The following is a 22,487-nucleotide window of genomic DNA, read 5'->3' as shown; positions in this document are numbered from 1 at the left end:
TGCGTAAATCGGAATCCATGTGATTTGTTCCTGCTTACAGTACATGTACAAGGCCATATCACATCTGTGCTACATGAAAACTGAGGGCATCTTGTAGTACCTAGAATAGCCAAGTCGAGTAAAGGAGGTTGAGCCTTCTTATTTGTGGCTCTAAAACTTTGGAATAGCCTTCCTGATGTTGTCCGAGGCTCAAACACACTCACTCAGTTTAAACCTAGATCAAAGACCTATCTTTTTAGTAAAGCATACACACAACGTATTACATCATGGTACGATGCATGAATGTGCTCCACAAAGGTGAGCTGGCTTGACAACCACCTGTAGGACACACTCCTACTGTCTTAATGCACCATTTTGTTAGTACCACTCTTATAATTTACATGTTTGCTTCTACACTGTTAGACCTTACCGGGGTTTTTTACAGTAGAATACTGGCAACACTGTTGCCAGCTACTCACTGTAAAAGTTCGGTTACAGTAAGTTAATTACTGTAACTGAACCATTACAGTGAGTAGCTGGCAACAGTGTTGCCAGTTATTTACTGTAACTGAACCAATACAGTGAGTAGCTAGCAACAGTGTTGCCAGTTAATTACTGTAATAGAGCAGCAGTGGTAACTAACTGGAAACTGTGTAGAGTTAATTACTGTATTGTAGTGTTACAAATCACAGCATTATACTGCATACACATCAATAGTATGTCATATATAGTTATTGTAGTGTTACTAAAATTAATCAGTATTCTTAGCTGTTATTTAAAAATAGAAGGCATAACATTTTTTCAGACAAATTCATTTTATTGTTTTGGCACCAAACAAATAAATAACAGAAAATGTTTAACAAAATTAAAAAAAATCAGCAGATATAAATATTGTCTTACATATTACAGGTCTGCACAGTAAGGCTGCGGTCACACTAATGTTTAAGCATGCAATATTCTGCACTGCGAAGTGGAATTAAACAAAGCGAGTAGTGGAATTAAACAAAATAATTAGAAATTGAAAAAGCAAGCCAGAGAGGTCATGTTTTGATCTTTGATTGGTCTCAAGCAATCACATGATGTGATTTCGCATTCAGCGTTCTCCAAGCTTGAACTTTCCAATGCTGCGAATTATGAAATTTGTCTCGTGAGCTATCATTCCAGGTCTGCAGTACTCACATGCGTATGAATGGAAGTCTATAGGGAGAAAAGTGCAGTGTGACCGGGACTTTAAGCTGTCCCTCTAATTAAACACACCTGATCAAACTAATTAAGGCTTGTTAGAATTCTACAGGTAATGTTGAAGCAGGGTGGATTCTAAACTCTGCTGCGCTGCAGTTCTCCAGGAACTTGGAGTTTGACCCCCATGGTATATAGCAGGGGTGCTTAATCCTGTTCCTGGAGATCTACGTTCCTGCAGATTTCAGTTGCTACCCATATCAAACACACCTGCCTGTAATTATCAAGTGGTGTTCAGGTCCTAATTAATTGGTTTAGGTGTGTTTGATATGGATAGCAACTAAAATCTGCAGGAAGGTAGATCTCCAGGAACAGGATTAAGAACCCCTGGTATTAGTAATACTTTTAAAGCAACTGCCAACATTTATCACAATCACATATCCAATAAACACACACACACACACACACACACACACACAAAGTGCTGCAGTGAAATGTGTTACTCTCTCCTCATTGCTGACCATGCAAAAAAAAAACAAAAAAAAACTGAACAGCAAAAAACACAAAATAAATATTTTAAATTTTAAAGTTTTAAATAACTAAAAACTGTGTCAAATCTCAATAAAAAGTTTAAATTAATTGTAGAAAACAAAAATAAAGTTGGCAACAATGAAAAACCAAAGGATAAAATCTTTTACTATTATAATTATCTCATGACAACAAACTTTTTTATTGTTTTAAATATAAATTCATAGGTGGAAACACTGCTCTGAAAAATACTTTTGCAACAAACTCACAACCTGGGACCGGACAGGGGAGCTTTTGTGTGTGGATGGCTATGTGTATCATGTTTTTGTGATTCCCTGTAATGATGTGCACATGTTACCTTACTGAGATAATGGAATTTAATTTTGGCTTAGTTGCCAGAAAGATACATACAACTGTTAGCATCTGTACATTATGGCAGTATGCAATATTTAATAAATACATATACTGTACTTAAACAAAAGTAATGTAAGAAGTTATATGAGGAGAGGCTAACTAGCTAACAATGTAGCTTTCAAGTACACAGTTCAAGATAACAACAGTATAACTTAAAACACAGCCTTATTTTAGAAACCCTCAAAAACATTTGAACACATTTTACTTACTCATTGTAGATTCTTATTTAAAGCCTAAAACATATCAGACTCAACATCTGAATTGATGGACATAGCATAGAGCACACTCATCAGTAAACAAATCAAACACCTGGCTCCCTTAAAGGGCCGGCATTTTCTGAAAACTCTTTCTAACACCTTTGTGTTTAGAATAAGACGGACAGCCTGTGGGAGTGAGTGGTGATGCCTAAATCATTGTTTTTTTTACAGTTATTTACTACACAATCTACAGAGTAACAGTGCAGTTATACTAATTAAACACACCTGATCAAACTAAATCTAAAGGTAGTGTGTTAAAGCAGGGCTGGAACTAAATTCTGCTGGACTGCGGCCCTTCAAAGGAACTGCCTACATTTATCACAATCATGCACATATCATTGAATAAAAACAATAAAAATATAAAAACTTCATCCAAAGCAAAAAATAAATAAATAAATAAATAAATAATAATAATAATAATAAATAATCTGATCCTCATGTTGTTCCAAACCTGTAGTAATAAAAATAAATAAATAAATAAAATAACCTGATTAATACATTTATTTAGGAAAGCCTTTATACTATACTGTTAATGCCACTTTTACCTACTTCATTTGAAGTTTTCCAGACAAATTAATTGAGTCTCTGCAAAAATGTATGTACGTGCTGTTTAAGATATTTTTTAAATAACACATTTTTACTAGTTATTTAGCAAAATACTAATATTCAGCTTAAAGTGCAATTTAAAAGCTTAACTATAGGCTAAACTAGGTAAATTAGATTAATTATAGAAAAGTAAACAAAGTTATAAAAATGGTTGTGATAATTTGGTTGCTCTGTGTGAATATTTTTGCCTTTAAATGCATCTCGTCGATATCTTTACCTTTTAATTAGCTCTGTGACATTGACATTGGTTGACTCCTGATACTCAATGTTAAAAACATAAAAGGAACCAAAGAAAAGACAAAGATGTCTGCAGAAAAATTTAGCTTATCATCAATGCATTGTCTCACTTTCTCCTCAATACTGACCATACACAACATAAAGCATCAGAGTACATGGGGTAATAATGGTTGAGCAGTAATTTACCATTTATTATCACAGTAACTATCTGTAATGGATACATAAAGTAAATTACTGTAATTTATTCTTTGCACTACAAAATTTCATACAAATCCTGCTCCTTTTACAGTAAAAAAAATTTCCTTTTATTACAGCAAAACACTGGCTATTTTACAGTTATTTACGGCATAATCTACAGTAAGGGTTAACAGTGTATATTTGTTTCTGTAACTGCTATTTTTATTTATAACACTGCATTTTTGCATCCCATTTAAATACACTATGAACAGCAGCTATGCTAATTATTGTCTTTAGATTAGATTTTTTTAGATTCAACTTTATTGTCATTACACATGTACAAGTACAATGCAACGAAATGCAGTTTATGTCTAACCAGCAGTGCAATAGCAGCAAGTGCAGGATACAGGAATAAGTTATAAAGTGCAGTTATAGAAAACTATGGTGATATTTACAGATGGATGTACTATGAACATTATATACAGGTTGGATAAGCTATGAACAGATTTACAATATATGAATATATGTGCAGGTTGCTATTAATATACAGTAGTGTTCAGATAGATAAACATGATAACAAGTGTATATGTTACAATATATGAATATATGTACAGGGATAGATGAACGTGATTACAAGTGTATATGTTACAATATATGAATATATGTACAGGTTGCTATTAATAGTCAGTAGTATGCAGATAAATAAGCATGATCACAAGTGTAGATGTATAGTAGGTGTGTACATAATTACAAATGTCCATATGCAGTGGTTATGTACAGTTCAATAAGTAAACAGTTCAATGTGGTGCAGTGAATGTGCAAATTTTAAATGTGCAAATGTTAAACAGTGCAGTTATTACGAGGAGTTTAAGTTAGAGGAGAGTGGGGGGTGTATTGGGGGGGCAAAAGAGTCAGTGTGGGGCAGAGTTCAGGAGGGAGACAGCTCTGGGGAAAAAGCTGTTCCTCAGTCTGCTGGTTTTTTTCCGGGGGAGCCTGAAGCGCCTGCCAGAGGGCAGGAGAGAAAACTGTCTGTGAGCGGGGTGAAAGGTGTCCTTCAGAATACTGCGTGCTCGGCGCAAACAGTGTTTCTTCTGGATGTCCTCTATGGCTGGCAGTGTGGTCCCTGTGATGCGTTGGGCAGTTTTCACCACCCGCTGCAGTGCCTTACGCTCAGCAACAGAGCAGCTTCCATACCAGACTGTGACACAGTTTGTCAGAATGCTCTCTATTGTGCAGCGGTAGAAGTTCACCAGGACGGCTGATGAAAGCTGGTTCTTCTTCAGTTGCCTTAAGAAGAATAGGCGCTGGTGAGCCTTCTTGATCAGGCTGGAGGTGTTGGTGGACCAGGAAAGGTCCTTTGAGATGTGGGTCCCCAGGAACTTAAAAGATGAGACAGGCTCAACGGCCATCCCATTTATGTGGATGGGATCATGTGAGCCTGTTCGTCCCTTTCTGAAGTCCACAATAAGCTCCTTGGTCTTGTTGGTGTTAAGGAGCAGATTATTGTCGGTGCACCACGTGGCCAGATGCTGTATCTCCTCCCTGTAGGTTGTCTCATCATTGTTGCTGATTAGGCCAATCACTGTGGTGTCATCTGCAAATTTGATGATAGTGTTAGATCTATTAACAGGCCTACAGTCAACGGTAAAAAGGGAGTAGAGGAAGGGGCTCAGCACACAGCCCTGTGGTACACCAGTGTTGAGTGTGACGGTGGTGGAGCAGATGTGGCCTGATCTAACATTCTGAGGTCTGTTAGTCAGAAAGTCCATAATCCAGTTGCAGAGTGATGTGTCGATATCCAGGTCTCTGAGTTTGATCAGTAACTTGGAGGGTATGACAGTGTTAAATGCTGAGCTGAAGTCCACAAACAGCATTCGTGCATAAGTGTTTTTATTGTCCAGGTGTGTGAGTACAGAGTGCAGTGCTATAGAGACTGCATCATCTGTGCTCCTGTTGCCACGGTAGGCAAACTGATGTGGGTCCAGTGTGGGTGGCAGAGAGTCTTTTAGATGTGCCAGGACCAACCGCTCGAAGCACTTCATGATGATGGGTGTGAGTGCTACAGGCCGGTAGTCATTCAGGCATGTTGGGCTGGAGTGTTTGGGCATTGGCACAATAGAGGTGGTTTTAAAGCATGTTGGCACAGCTGCTAGGTTGAGCGACAGGTTGAAAATGTCTGTGAATACCCCAGCAAGCTGTTCTGCACATACTTTGAGGACACGCCCAGGAATACAGTCTGGTCCAGCAGCCTTACGCCCATTGATACGACTCAGTGCCGTGTGTACTTCTGAGGAGGTGAGTGTGATAGGTGAGTGGTCGGTGGAGGAAGTGATCCTGGTGTAGGGTTCTTTATTGTCTCTATCAAAGCGGGCGTAAAAGTCATTTAGCTCGTTTAGGAAGGAGACGTCTGTGGGTGTGGACTGGCTGGGTTTGTAGTTGGTGATGGCCTGGATGCCCTGCCACATGCGCCGAGGATCAGAGTTGGAAAAGTGCTCCTCTAGCTTAAGCTTGTAGCAGTGCTTGGCCTTTTGATGCCCCTCTTCAGATTAGCCCTGGAAGTGCTGTAGGCCTGTGCATCCCCTGATCTGAAGGCAGTGTTGCGTGCTTTCAGCAGGAGGCGCACCTCCTTGTTCATCCATGGCTTCTGATTCGGGTATGTGGTGATTTGTTTCTGGGTTGTAACACTGTCTATGGTGGTGTTGATATATTCCAGAACAGAGGAAGTGTAACTGTCAATGTCTGTGTGAGAGCCATGAGTGGCCTGGGTAGCATACCCCAGTCTGTGTGTTGAAACCTGTCCTGGAGTGTGGAGTCTACCCCCGCTGGCCACACTTTGATGGTCCTCACTGATGGCTTCACACGGTCGATGAGGGGTGAGTTTTTGGGGGTAAGGAACAAAGAAAGGTGATCTGACTGACCCAGGTGGGGGAGGGGGGTCACAGCATAGGCTTCAGCTATGTTTGTGTAAACATGGTCCAATGTTTTGTTTCCCCTTGTGTGGCAGAGAATGTTTTGATGGAATTTAGGGAGCACTGTCTTTAAGTTTGAGTGATTAAAATCCCCCGCAACAATAAAAGCAGCCTCCGGGTGAGCAGTCTGTTGTTTGCTGATGGCTGCATGAAGTTCGTTCATAGCCAGCTTTGCATCAGCGTTGGGAGGAATATAAGCAGCAGATATTATGGTGGATGTGAACTCCCGTGGTAGATAAAAAGGTCTACATTTAACCATTAGGAATTCCAGGTTAGCAGAGCAATGTCTCCCAACGATGACAGAGTTTGTGCACCAAGCTTTGTTAATATAAATGCATAATCCTCCGCCTCTGGTCTTACCGGAGTCATCCGCCGTTCTGTCCGCTCGGAATGTGTGGTGCTCCGTTAGCGATACAGCGTTGTCTGGTATCCCGCTGTTTAGCCATGTTTCTGTGAAAATCATGACGTTACAGTTCCATAATCTTTTGCTGTGGTTGATGCGCAGTCGAATCTCATCCATTTTGTTCACCAGTGACCATACATTGGCAAGAAAGATGCTGGGTAAAGAGAGCCGGTGTGGTGTTAGCTTTAGCTTAGCTCTTAGCCCGCCGCGCTTCCCCCGTCTTTGTTTACGTTCTCTGTGCGGTCTGCGAGCACTTCCGCCTAGCCGGGCAGTTCGCCCAGCCCAGGGTGTTCTGGCAATCTCATGGATGAGTCGAAGATTGTTAATAAAACTGTCCGGAATGCATGAACCAATATCCAAAAGCTCCTGTCAGGTGTACGATGTAAAGGCACCACTGTTCTGCACGAACAGACTCGAAATGAGCAGGAATAATACTGCAAAAATGCAGAAACTGGAGAGACCCTGAGCCTCGCGTTGTGCACGCGCCGCCATCTTGGATCTATAATTCCCTATTTATTCCATATTTCCACCTGGGGATACTCATCCCGAGGCCCCTAGAGACTATGCAGTGCCATTGATGCAATCCAAGACCTGTGGAGAAATGATGCCAAGGTATCCTTAATCCTGGACCAGACCTTACCCTGAGCTAATGCTGTGGTGTCATGGAGGAATGAAGTGCATGAGTTTGATTTCTGAAAGACCACTGTAAAATGATTTCCCGCATTGATCTTGTTGGCCAGCCTGACCACCCACCGGTGACCTACTCACACCTGCAGTTCTCCACGATGAACGCCTAGCTACTCCAGCCTTCGGTGCTTAAGCTGCTTTTCCACTGCTCACGACATTTGGACACGACTGTCGGAATATGCCTCCTTGTGGCAGTCGCACAGTATTTTTAGTGTTGTCGTGCACTATGGGAGAGAAGCTGATTCACAGTGTCCAAAATAAAGGAGTGCAAAAGCAAGAGTCTTTTGGCACGTTTCCACTGAGTGGTGCGGTATGGTACGGTTTAGTTTGGTACGTTTTTGTGGTCGTTTCCACTGACAAAAAGCATACCAAACCAAACCGTGCCATACCACTTTTTCGGGTACCAAACAGGTGAAAGGGTATTAAAAGGTGGAGCTACACGTGCAGCTGAACGCTGATTGGCTAGAATTACGCCACAAGCTCATGGAACTAGACGGAATGAAAACAAAGGAGCTGCCATGTTTTTTAAATACAAAGCCAAAACATTACATGGAAATACTATATGCATATAATAACGAGCCATGGATGACCAGGGCTCAAACAAACCTTGTCGTCGTCTTGATGAACAGACACAAAGCCAAGAAGAAAAATCTGCCGAGTCCTGTTGTTGTACGAGCCCGTCTAAAAGTGCGATTGGTTTTGCTTTCTTCTGGGACCTCACGATCGGGTCTAACGTTATATTTGATATAATTAATTTATTGAGCTGATGATAATAACATGTGTGTGATTATTGAAGTGTCTTCATTACCTGATCCATTCAGAAAGAAAATGATAAGCGCGAGAGTGAAGCGCAGAAAAAAAAGAGAAGCCCGACAAAACACAGGAGCAAAATTGTTTTAGCGACCTAAATCAAACAAACAAACAAACTGTCATGTTTATCATTGCCTTTTGGACTATTATGAATTGGGAATGACAGAATTACTCTCTAACAGAGCTTATATGTGCTGGGGAAGATTAAAGACACAGATGAAAGGTTTGCGCTGACTGTGGGCTATATTGCATGTTTTTGAACTCAAATAAGTACTAAATGTATGATGTGTGTAGTTTTTCTGTAATAAATGATATATTGGAGACTGTAAGGGTCTGTATGTGTTCATATATGTTGCATTTGTATATTTATTTTATATAATTACAGACGTTACAGTAGGCTATTTTTCACTGTTTATAGAAAAGTTAGTAATAAACATTTATACTGAAGTATTTATGTGTGTAAAGCATTTGTTTTGTGAGAAGTGCTTCTCATATGATATGTAAACGACCCGTACAGCTTTACTGTAGACATTTATTCGAGCGAGCATGACGTCAACTTAAACTGTATGTCATACACCATGGCCACCAAAAGGGTACCATTTATGGTGGAAACGCAAGACTTATAATGGTGACCTGTACCGACCCGAACCGTACCGTACTGTACCAGTCAGTGGAAACGAGCCTTAAATTCTTTGTGCATTTACATGGTTTCATACATGAATGAATACTAGAAACTCATATACCGCTAAAATATGGGAGAGAATGTGGAGAAAACATTTAAAATATATATTTTTATTACTTTCTTACTTACATTTATGAACAGAATATTGACTTTTTATAATTCAAAAAGTAACCAAATAAACTTCTATCTCGCGCGCACGGACCTGCTTGTATAACACTGGAATACATCACATCCGGTCGGCTGGTCGCATACGGTCTAGTCGCAGGAGTTCAAATATTTCAACAGACCCGCAGCACAATTCAGATCCGAATTTTCCGCATACGGAGATGATCGTAACTCCATGCAGCTCCCGGACTGCTCTCTATTGGTAATGAATGACTTCCGGTCTGTCGCTTGTCGTTTGTCATGTCAGTGGAAAGGAGGCTTTAGACTGCAACTCCACACAGGTAGTTTGGCCAGAAGAATAATGGTTGTGCCCAACTAAGCCTGGTTTCTCTCAAAGTTTTTTTCTATCACTTATCAATTAGTGAAGTTTTTTCCTCGGCACCTTTGCCACTAGCTTGCTCAGATCGGGACTTGTGGACCTGCACATCAATGGATTTGCCCTTCAGTGTTTGAACTTTCAGCAGTGATATTTAAACTACACTTAACTGAACTAAACTGAACTTCATCTCTGAAATCTGGACTTTACTTGAACTATGTTAAGCTGCTTTGACACAATCTACTGTACATTGTAAAAGTGCTATATATGTAAATATGAATTAAATTGAATTGAATTTCTAAAGGATCAGAACCTCTTTAAGAAGCTTTTCAGGGGTTTCAAGGTTTATTTAGCTTTTTTCAACCTAATATACTTTAATAGCTCCATTTCATGCATGCTATATAAAAAATATTCAGTAGTGATCAATAGTTACTAGAAATTACACAAAGGATTTGCCACCTCAACAGTTTGATGTGGGACAATAAAACTGGCAGTTTGATTTACAGCTGAAATGCACAAAAAATGACAAAGTAAGAATACCAAAAATTCACAGCACTCATAAAAGAGTAAACAAGAAGTACTCAGAAGATCTATTACCTTTGGAGATATTTTTAAGTGTCTACATCCCATGAGGTCCCAGTTATGAACAGCAGTGAAGTGATGCAGCACATTATGTTATGTATAACAATACAGACATTATTTTATACAAAAATATAATACACTTTTTACACAATATTTTACAAAAATATAATTTGATTATATTTTATTATTTTAATTAAATTTGTAGAAGTCCATCTATTAGCCCAAAGGCGGAACTAACAGCATGGTCGAAGGTTAAATGCATCTAAGCCTTTACTTGTGCTTCTGAAAAGAATTTTGTGATTCATTAGAATTTATTAATATTTATTTTTTTAGCTCCGAATTTAATCCGACTCCAATTTAAGTGATCCTAAAATTTAGACTGTATTTCTAATTGTAAGAACGGATCACATTCATCATTTATGATTTAATTTAGAGTTTTGATTTATATCTGATTCCTTACTCTTAAGTTATACGTTCATTAGGGACCAAGTGCCACTCAGAGTTTCACGCCTTGGGTTTATTCATCTTCTCACAGACAGTTTGTCGACACTGAAATTAGTCATAGGGTGCAGGGTTAACTAATATTCAAATAGGCCAGTTGTGAAAACGAGCACATTCCCAAAAGAATAGAACCTTTAGCCAAGCTCACGAGAGGGTGCTCGCTGCAGAGCCATTTGAGGAGAGCTGAGCTCCAGCGAGGGGGAGCATGAGCTGTCGCTCCTCCTCCTGTAAGCTGTTTTAATGCTTACACCAACCCCACCCCTAACCCTACCCTTAGTGACATCACTCATAGAAGAAGTGCAAAAAAGGTGGAGCTCAAGCTTAAGCTCCCCCTCGCTGGAGCTCAGCTCTCCTCAAATGGCTCTGCAGCGAGCACCACTTGAAGCTCACTAAAACTTGCAAGAATCAGCAATTAGATGATAAAAAGATCTACATGTTATCGCGCCCAGAACCATTTTGTATAATCAAATGCGCCTTAAAATCAAAATCTAACCATGCCAGACCATAAAGGTAGCAAAAGATATACCTCATGTTTACCTTATATACTAAAGTCAAAACAAACAGCTATAAATTCAAGACAATATAAGCGTCACAGAGACCCTTGCCTGGTGAATTTGAGGAGTTAACCATCCCTAAGGAGGGGGAGCATCTGGCAAAGATCTTATCAAAGTCAAAAACCAAATCAACATATACAAGTGAAACATTACTGTGAAATTAAGACCATTTTACCAATCACACAGAGACATTTAAAATTATACCAAATATGAATATGAGGTGCAAGATACACCATATTAAAACCTTGGATATTTTAAGTGAAAAGGTGAATGATATGCTCTGATCAGAAGGTAACTTAAGGGTCAAGAAGGGGGCTTGAGGTGAAAGGAGGAGGGTGACTTTCTTGCATAATCCCCTGGTGTGGTACAGCTCTGTTTTTCTAGCCTGTTTTGCATTGTCAACAGTGATTTAAATATAACAGTTGAACAGCTGCTTTCCTGATCTTTTTCTCAGATCAGAAAGGCTATTGTTCCCCTTCGGTTGGGGAACTTCAGTGCTATACAATGGATTTGATCTTTGGGAAAATCCACGTATGGGAGGATTCGGTTCAGAAGCCACTTGTCTGAAAGAGTATTGAACGGGCCAATGAATGCAATGAATTGGCAGCGTAAGCTTGCACAGGTGTGCTTCATTGCCAATTATCTCAGCATATAAGCACACCTGGAGCGAGCAAACGCCATCCTTTTCGCTTCAGAGACTTTCTGATCGAGTCGATGAGGGTTCCTCCTGTGATCCAGCAATTCCAAGCGAACGAGAGCATTCTCCCGGTCCAGAGTGTGTACACGCAGCGGCAGACGGTCGAGCTGGGTTTCTCCCTTGCCTGGCGTTCTTTGGGTCCGGTCCTCCAGAGCGGTGAGTATAAAGTTGCAAACTTCACAGAAAGAGCAACACAGTCGTGCAGCACGTCCTTTTCAGGACGGCGCTCCGATTGTGCGTTTCTGGATGCGGTGGTTTCCTGTCCTCCGATGATGGGCACGGGCACTGCGTTGCATGCCTGGGGGGTCCAGCATGTTCCCAGAGGTGCACAGTAGGCTCACGCAGTCTTGAAGGGCACTTTTTTCTGCTCGTGCTGCGTGTCCCTCCACCCTCACAACTCTTGACGGTGAAACGGCCAGGGGGTATGTGGCGATTCCTCAGGTTGAGGGCGCGATGGTGGTTAATCTGCGTGGTGCCTCTTCTTGGCGGGGTCCGCCTCGTCTTCCATCCAAAGCCTGTAAGTTATCTGCCTCCCCTGGAGCTAGAGCTTACAAGGATGCGGGCCAGGCTGCTTCCGCCTTGCATGCGATAGCCACCTACCAGCGCTACCAAGCGCAGGCGCTGGCCGAGCTGCACGAGGGTGGGTCCCAACAAAGGCTTATGAGCTTCACACCGCCGACTAAGCTCTTCGCACCGCCGACTAAGCAAACTACTAAGTCCGCTGCATGTGCGTTGGGGAGGACGATGTTCACACTTGTGATCCTGGAGCGCCACCCCCAGCTGATATGCGCAAAGTCGACAAAGTCCGCTTTCTTGACTTCCCCATATCCCAAGCTGGTATGTTCAGCAATACTGTCTGTGAATTCACCCAGGAATTTGAGGCGGTGAGAGAGCAGTCTGATGGGTGATGTCTTATCGGCGGGTCCGTAAGCCCGCTCCGCCCGCTGTGCCATCCATATCTGCTCCTCGCCGAAGGTGTCCGCCTACGAGAGCTGCACCGCCCCCGCACACGCCTCTGGCGAAGTGAGCGCACCAAGCACCTTGGAAGCAGGCAGCCCCCCTGCCCAGAATGCAGCTAAGTACGGCAACTGACCGCGAAGCATCCCTGGGACAGGCCATCTGGAGAAGAGGAAACTTGCTCTTTCTCCGCTGGAGGGCACTTTTTACTGCCATGAAAACATCATGAAAGAGCACTTTTCAACTTCCCCGGATGTGACAGCCCGAAATCTGCCAGTCTGTTTCGTTGCGTTTCGCCAGTGGCTCACGAGCGCTGGGAGGACGTTCTTCTTTCTCCCACCCCTCGAGCCTCCCCTCCGGAGCTCGGGTGCGGAGTGAGAGCAAATCTCTCACCTCCAGCTCTTCTGTGGGACCCGCACGCTTCCCGGATCAGCACACCCACTCCGCGCTGCCCCACTGCTGGTACGTCAGTGATTGTAGCGATGAGTCCATTAGCGAGAGCTCTGCCTGCCTGGTTAGCGCGGGCCAGCTCTTCGCGGTGGCTCATACGCACAATCAGACTCGGCTATGCGATTCAGCTCGCGAAACGGCCCCTCAAGTCACGGGTGTGTATTCACCAGGGTCAGCCCCTGTCTTGCGAGAGGAGATTGCTGTCCTCCTGGCAAAGGATGCAATCGAGCAGGTCCCTCCAGCAGGGATGGAGAGCGAGTTTTACAGCCCACACTTCATCGTGCCCAAAAGAGCGGTGGGTCACGGCCAATCCTAGATCTGCACGTTTTGAACCGCTGTCTGCACAAGCTGCCGTTCAGAATGCTCACGCAGAAGCGCATCCTCCATTGCGTTCGTCCTCTGGGTTAGTCTGCAGCATTAGACCTGATGGACGCGTATTTCCATGTCTCCACACTTCCTCGCCATCGTCAGTTTCTGCGGTTTGATTTTGAAGGTCGAGCTTGGCAATACAAAGCCCTCCCCTTCGGGCTCTCTCTGTCTCCGCGGGTCCTCACCAAGCCCGCGGAGGGTGCCTTAGCGCCCCTTCGGCTTGCGGGCATCCGCATTAGGGGTGTCAAAATTAATTGTTTTTTCGGTGCACCGTGATGCAGACGCGGACAATTCGGTATCGATTAAGTAATAACCATAACCGGTTATTATGTAGTGACGTCATTTATCTCCTATGCGCTCTGTCGCGAGGGAGGTGAGCACCGTTATTTAAAACACTCAGTCAACTCAGGGCCGGCCCGTGGCATAGGCACCATAGGCAAATGCTAAGGGTGCTGTATATCCAGTGGGGCGCCAGAAATGAGCGCGGATCAGTTGGTTTTGTTTTCGATTTTCCTGACACACTTTCAGTTATAGACGGCAATAACTCAAAAAACGCTTACCCTAAAAAGATCTAAAGTGTGTTTCCTACAGAAAGACAAAGCTGGTTATGTTTCACAGCTGTCTTTCTTTTTTTCGCTCGACATTACGAGCACTGCTCCGTTTAAGCCCTCGCAGTCTGCGTTTACTTTAGCCGGCAGAGCTTGCACTGAGAGGAGCTCTCTGTAAGGGACCGTCGGAAAAGTGCTTATTTTTTTCTTTTTTCTTTTCTTTTTTCTGCTCCGCTCTGCGCGAGCTCTCCCTGTTGCAAGGGCTTAAGTGTGTTTGTTTGTGTGTGCGTGTGTGTGTTTGTTTGTTTGATGCTGTCTATGTTTGTGTATGTGTTTGAATGAGAGACAGTGTGGTGCTGTGTGTCTGTGTGTTTATACAGACAGCTTGTTATAGCCTTACCCCTAAAATATAACACTATATATGGAAAGCATCGTCAATGCACCGTGACGCACCGAGATATCGAATTGAACCGAATCGATGGCATGATAATCGTAACCGAACCGAACCGTGAGACCAGTATAGGTTCACAGCTCTAATCGGCATACTCAATTTTCTTCACGACTGGCTGATTTTTGCCCACTCTCGGAGCAATTGATTATGCACAGAGACAAAGTGCTCCGGCACTTCCAACTGTTGGGGTTTCAGGTCAACCAAGAAAAGAGCAAACTCGCCCCCTTGCAGAGGATCTCTTCTCTCGGGCTGGAGCTGGTCACCATGGCAGCGCGCCTCTCTGGAGAGCACGCTCAGCTGATGCTGTACTGTCTGAGAGAGCTCGACAGTAAAATAGTGGTCCCACTGAAACTATTTCAGAGGCTCCTGGGGCAAATGGCATCCGCTTCACGCCGCTCGGATCACTCTATATGAGACCACATCAGCACTGGCTTCACGATCGAGTCCCCAGACGCACATGGCACGCGCGCGCACACCGAGTCTCTGTTACTGTGCTGTTTTGCCGCGCCCTCAGCCCTTGGAGCGACCCCTCGTTCCTACAGGCCTGAGTGCATCTATGACAGGCGTCCAGTTTTGTTGTCGTTTCAACAGACGCTTCCAACACAGGCTGGGGGCCTGTGCATTGCGGGCATGTGGCTGCGGACCGGGAAAGGTACCCAGTTGCATTGGCATATCGCCTGGAGCTGTTGGTAATGTTCCTCGCTCTCCAAGTTTTTTTCCGGTGCTAGAGCGGCAACACGTGCTGGTCAGGACAGACAGTATGGCGGCGGCGGCGTATATCAACTGTATGGGGGGTATGCGAGGAAGACTTAGGTAACCTCCGATTGCGGTGGCTATTACCGTCACTCGGGCTAGAGCCCCCTCCCCGAGCGGGCCTATGCCCTGAAGTGGAGTCTGTTCACTGAATGGTGCGTCTCTCCCCGTAATTTGCCAGATCAGCGTTGTGCTTTCTTTACGCCGAGAGAAGCTGGAGAGCAGGCTGTAGCCCTCCACACTCAAGGTTACGATTATCGATTAGAGCAGTGGTCACCAAACTTGTTCCTGGAGGGCCGGTGTCCTGCATATTTTAGTTCCAACCCTAATTAAACACACCTGAACAAGCTATTCAAGGTCTTACCTGGTATACTTGAAACATCCAAGCAGGTGTGTTGAGGCAAGATGGAGCTAAACCCTGCAGGGGCACCGGCCCTCCAGGAGCAGAATTGGTGACCCCTGGATTAGAGGGTCGAGGACCTGGAGGCATTTTTTCGGTCAGTGACTCGTGCCTGTAATTGGGCTGGCTTTCTCTCACGTCCTGAGACCCCGCCCGCGATATGTGCCCAAGTTTCCTACCACTCCGTTTTAATACCAGGTAGTGAGCCTGCAAGCGCTACCATTGGAGGAGGCAGACCCAGCCCTTTCTTTATTGTCCAGTTTGCGTCTTGCGTATTATCCGGACCGCACTCAGAGTTTAGATCATCTGAGCAGCTCTTCTTCTGTTATGGCGGTCGGCAGCAGGGAAGTGCCGTACCGAAATTAATTTTTCCCACTGGATTGTGGATGCCTTTCTCTCGCTTATCAGTGCCGAGGTGAGCCGCGTCCACCGCACACTCCACTCAGAGCTTCGCATCCTCTCGGGCGCGCGCACGCAGCGCCTCTCTAACAGACATTTGTAGAGCTGCGGGCTGGGCGACACCCAACACATTTTCAAGGTTTTACAATCTGCGAGTGGAGCCGGTTTCCTCAAGGGTATTAGGTAGCCCTTTGGTGATTGAGGAAACAACTCGGTAGGGTGTTGAGACACGCTTGCTGCGCCATTCTCCCTAACACGAAGATACGTGTGTCTTTTTATCTGTCAGTAAAGTTCCCCGTCAGGTGAGCCCTGCAAATTCCTCCGTGGCCCCCAGCACTGACTCAGCAGAGGAGTCACTTGCTGGCCCACTACGTTGTAGGTCTGCCCGCTGGTCAGCCCGCATTTTGGGTATAGGTTCCAGCAATGCGTGATCCCCACTAGGCGATGCCATATGCTTTTTCCGCCACGGTTAAGTCCCCCCCCTGGGTGGACCCGTGTCTTCCCTCTTCGCTAACCACTTTTTTTCTATGCGTACTCCCCCTTCTTAGGGCTAGGATATGTAAATTCTGCCATCTATTCCCCCCTTGGGTAGCGGATGGCCTCCGCAGCGTCGTCCCTATGGGGATTGCACGCTTCCCAACGTACTGTTGTATTATCCTAGAATTATCTAGACGCTCACGACTTCCCAAAAAATATATCTAAATCCGTAAAACTTCTGTTGAAGTAGGAAAAATTAGGGCCAGGGACATGTTGGAGGACCGCGCCTCCCATGATGTGGGTGCGTCATGCTTGCTTGACTATCCCCTCATCGGGGGCGTTGGTAAGGTGCAGTCATTATGGCGCTTTCCATAGTTCTCCCATACGTGGATTTTCAAATCAAATCCACTTTATAGCACTGAAGTTCCCCAACCGAAGGTGAATGTTCGAGGTTACAGAAGTAACCCTTCGTTCCCCGAGGAGGGGAACGGAAGTGCTATACTCCGTCGCCATATTGACTGTCCCTTAGCTGTTTGAAAGTCTCTTCAGCTTAAAAGGATGGCGTTTGCTCACTCCAGGTGTGCTTATATGCTGGGATAATTGGCAATGAAGCACACCTGTGCAAGCTTACGCTGCCAATTCATTGCATTAATTGGCCCGTTCAATACTCTTTCAGACAAGCGGCTTCTGAACCGAAACCTCCCATACGTGGATTTTCAAATCAAATCCACTTTATAGCCCTTCCGTTCCCCTCCTCGGGGAATGAAGGGTTACTTCTGTAACCTCGTACCTCGAACGTTATTCTCTCTTCTTGCTGGCGTTATCAGTTTCATACTATTTTTTCTTTTTCTAATTGTCGAGACAACACCATCGTAAAGTTTTCATTTTATTTTTATTTTCAAAGAAGATTTTTTTAAAAATGTGTTGTACTTTCCCATTCACTGTGCTGAAATGTAAAAAGGGTCCATAACAGTACATCAACCATATTATGTTATCTTTTACTTTATTTAGGACTAATGAGGGGTTAAGACATGTACTTAATCAAAAACTAACCTTAGGGGTAGTTCACCCAAATGTTACATTTACTTACCATTTAATGAGTAACACAGAATTTAAATATGTACACTGAACTGCAAATAATCTTTACTTTAAAGTCTATACTGCATGCACATATATTTAAACTTTTCCCCTCTGCGCTTTAATTATCACTATAAATGATCACAATCTCCCGTATGATCTAATGATAGTACTTTTGTTTGATAGTAATGTATAGTGTTTATATGGTATCTGTAAATGTTTAGTCTGTGAAATTGTTGGACAACCACCACACACACATTATACATCAAAATAAACATGTCTATAGCTTACTAAAAGCCTTTATGTCTGTTCATATATATTTTATATAAATGCAGAGCAGCAAGACCCATGGGATTTCATCAGCCACTCACCATCAGAGTCCTCAGTGGAAGCTGAGAAGAGCAGAAGAGGAAGACAGGGAAGAGATGCCAGAAAAAAGGGGCAAGGAAATAATGTGTTATTTTGCTTTTTGAGTATAGGCAGGCGCAGTGGGTAGCACAATCGCCTTGCAGCAAGAAGGTCGCTGGTTTGAGCCTCGGCTGGGTCAGTTGGCATTTCTGCGTGGAGTTCTCCCTGCATTCGTGTGGGTTTCCTCCGGGTGCTCCGGTTTCCCTCACAGTCTAAAGCAGGGGTTTTCAAACTGGGGGGCCGCCAGATGGCGCTAGGGGGGCCGCAAAGAAATTTTAGATCAATGAGCCCACATGGATGAATTTTGTGTCCCGCATCATTCTGAAGGTTAATATATTTTTATTATAATTTGAGCTCAAAAGTACTGCAAAAATGAAGCTTTATGCTTATGTCATTTAAATGCAGTTGACACTTTCGTGACACAGGAAAAGAAGCGCAGCGGCCCGCCTTTGTGGACGGGGACTTTTATTGAATAAGCGCTTCTGGCCAGGCGCTTCCTGATTGTGATTTTTGGCGCTTGTCTGCTGCACCTGACGGCGTTTACCTTTCACTTACGCTTACCTCTTTTACGCTAAACAACTAAATGAATGCTCAGGTTTGACTGACTATATTTCAGTTAAAATACATGATCAATAAGAACATTATCGGTGGCTGAAAGCACTACCCTGTTTATGGCTTGCGTTCCTAAGTAACCGAGGTGCTGCGGAGTACGCGCCTCTCTGCGCAGGCTTCACTCATAGAGAACAAATAGCATTTTAAAGACACGGCACAACATTGCACCTCGTCCACAGCGCGACAGGCTTTTACACTTTGCATTGTACAAATATCAGACGGTCCTCTTTGCAGCATGGCAAACAAACATATTAAAATTGTAGAGCAAAAAGTGCTGCAATAACAATGAATGGAGCTGTCATCACATCAGCGAGTGCTCAGTTTCACTCCTGTTACACTAATGACAGCTGGATGAGCTCTGCAGTGGACCTCTTACTCACATTGGTTCATAACTGGATGATTAAAAAAAACTAAATTGTATACACACTGAATAAAACCACTATAGCCTTTAAAAATTATAATGTATCTGTTTGTGTTATGTAATAGGGCTAATAATTATTAAATATTAAAATGTATTAGTGCTCTGTATTTAATGGAGCTCAACATACCTGATCAAATTTTAATACTATGACTATAAATGCATTTTTGTTCCACTTTTTCCCATATTTGTTTGTGTAACTAATTTAAATGTAATGTTCATTATTATTATTAATAGAACAAACTGGTATGAACATTTTAAAGTCAGCAAAGCTTCTAAAATTAAGCAAAGCAAAACTTGTGGCTCTTTGCACTTGAATACCCAATTCTAGATTGCATTTAGGAAATTATTTTTTTATCAGTGTAAGTCAGGATTGTCGACCTGAGTAAATTATGATGTGCACAAAAAAAAAAGGAATAAAAATAAACAAAACACACAGCCTCCATTGTAGTATTGCTAGTTACAACAGTACAGTTAACTGTTAACAGGCTGATGAATGACAAAACTCTTTAAAACTTTAAAGCTTTAAATCTTTAGATACATTTAGACTCTCAGCTGTAAGGGTAAATACAGAAGAGTCTAGCTGTGCATAGGCTGAAAAAAGCATAAAAATGGCATAAAAACTGTGTAAAGTGACGACTTGTACACAAAATATGGCTTGATGGAATAATCCAGTGAGAGCAGACCACAATGAGTACTGCGCATCAAGATTTGATCAATAGATTGAAGCACTAAAACCATGTCAACTCAACTAACATCTTACAAAAATTAATCCAGATAATGAATAATATAAATTTATTGAATAATATGTAATAATATAAATGTATTGAATAATACAATAAAAAAAATTAAGTACAGTTGTTAATTTGAAGGGGTGGCGTCATTTTTATTTTTGGGGGGTCCCCAAAAGAATTCGCCCTACACAAAGGGGCCCTCAGCTGAAAAAGTTTGAAAACCCCTGGTCTAAAGACATGCAGTATATGTGAATTGGGCAGACTAAATTGTCTGTAGTGTATGCGTGTGAATGGGTGTGTATGGATGTTTCCCAGAGATGGGTTGCAGCTGGAAGGGCATCCACTCAGTAAAACATATGCTGGATAAGTTGGTGGTTCATTCCACTGTGGCGACCCCAGATTAACAAAAGGACAAAGCCGAAGAGAAATTGAATGAGTATAGGCAATGATAGACAAGACAATCTTTGATTAAGATGAAGTGTTTTAAAAAGCTTATTTATTAAAATAAAGGTTACAAAGTAAAGAATAAATATATTGTGTGTTTGTATATTTATTTTACTGCCTTCAAGATTTTACATTGTAAACTAAAGAGAACAAGGGGGGAACAAATGTTGTATTTACCCTTTAACTACAGGGAAAAAGGGAGGAACAATGCTTCACTTTAATTAACAACCCTCAAATGTGGTATTTACCCTTTAAGTACAGGAAACAAGGGGGCAACAAGGGAGGAACAATGCTTCACTTTAATTTACAACCCTTAAATGTGGTATTTATCCTTTAAGTACAGGGAACAAGCGGGTAACAAGGGAGTAACAAGGCTTCACTTTAATTTACAACCCTTAAATGTGGTATTTACCCTTTAAGTACAGGGAACAAGGAGGTAACAAGGGAGGAATAATGCTTCACTTTAATTTACAACACTCAAATGTGGTATTTACCCTTTAAGTATAGGGAACAAGGATGGAACAAATACTGTATTTACCCTTTAACTACAGGGAACAAGGAGGGAAGAAGCTGAACCTAAACTCACTAGTGTATACTTGAACACTAAAAACAGAGAAAACTACAGCAGCAGTTTTTATTGATTGAAGACCAAATTACTACATTTTTCTATAAAGCATCAGCTATACATTTACTGAAATGCAACAGTTGGCCCCCCTGTGCAAACAGCAGTAAAGATGCGAGCCTGTTTTAATCTGCATTGAACCCTGACGGTAGGCCTATATAATGCAAACTTATTTGTTGATAGTGAGTTATGGAGACATTGATGGCTGTGGTGAGATCGACGAATAAACATAAGGTAAGTAGTGTATGGAAATATATTTTATATTGAATTGCAGATTTAAAATAGATACAGTTTATAATAAGGGTTCATAATTTTACAGGTTGTAAACCTTTTATTCATTAAACACCCCATACAAAACCCAAGCACTGAATTAGAGTACTAATGTACTCACGCAGGTGCATGTACAGTACATTTGCAGATAGCAATAGGTTGTCACCATCCTTGCATAATTCTTTATATGTATACAATACTTGAAGAAAAGTACATCGTAATATACTTTGCGTGATGAATATTTTATTGTTACTTCCCTATTACGCAAACATTATGGTTTGTTCCTTTGCAATTTAAAGAAAAGTACACCGTTATTTCACTGTACTTACGCAGTACTTTTCATGCTGACTATCTGGTTGTTACCCGCTATTACCCAAGCATTACAGTTTGTTCCCTTATACCTATGTAAACGTTATTTATACATACACTATACGTACAGAAAAGTACACCGTTATTTCACTGTACTTACGTGGTAATTTTCGTGATGAACATCTGGTTGTTACCCCCTTATTACCCAAGCATTACGGTTTGTTCCCTTATACCTACACATACGTTTATTATACTTACACAGTACATACAGAAAAGTACACTGTTATTTCACTGTACTTACGCGGTACTTTGCGGGTTGTAAAAGAAAGCGTTACCCAATACTTAAGCACAAAAATGTTGAATACTTTAGTACTTCCACTTAAGTATGGTACTTAAAAAGCACTTCAACTTCTATTCAAGTCACCTTTTTATAGAGCACTTGTACTTTTCATTAAGTCTGGGTCTCTAGTACTTTATACATCTCTGCAGCAAGAAACTTCCTGGCAGGTGTGTGGAAGCAAGCTGAAGCTAAACTCTCCAGGAAGCTGGCCTTCCAGGATCAAGTTTAGAAATCCCTGGTCTAGATAAAGTCTTTACCTGTCTTTCATTTTCTAAAAAGCTGTTGCAAGTATACAATTTTTTTTATGATTTAAGAATACAACTTGATATTTTTTAAATGATCTGACAAATCTGAAAGGACATATTCTGAAAATGCATTTTTTAATTAAATATATTAACACTTAATAAACATTGGTGGGGTTAATTAAAAATTAAGTAAATTATTTGTATTATTATTTTAAGTATACTTTTTCTAAGATTTTGCTAAAAACAAAAGCATGAAATTAAATCATCACGGCTCACAACATGTACTCTCTTTCTGTGTGTGTGTGTGTGTGTGTGTGTAACAGAGAGGGTAATAGAGTGTGTGCATTTGTTTGTACTAGGGTCAAGTTTTGAGGTGAGATTGACCTTAGTTTTAAGTGAAGTTACAAAAAAAAAAAAACAGCGAAGCGCAAATTATTTTATAATAATTATTAATAAAAAAT

The sequence above is a fragment of the Danio rerio genome, chromosome 14 (genome assembly GCF_049306965.1).
Source record: "Danio rerio strain Tuebingen ecotype United States chromosome 14, GRCz12tu, whole genome shotgun sequence".
NCBI lineage: Eukaryota > Metazoa > Chordata > Actinopteri > Cypriniformes > Danionidae > Danio > Danio rerio.
This window is presented reverse-complemented; position numbering follows the sequence as displayed.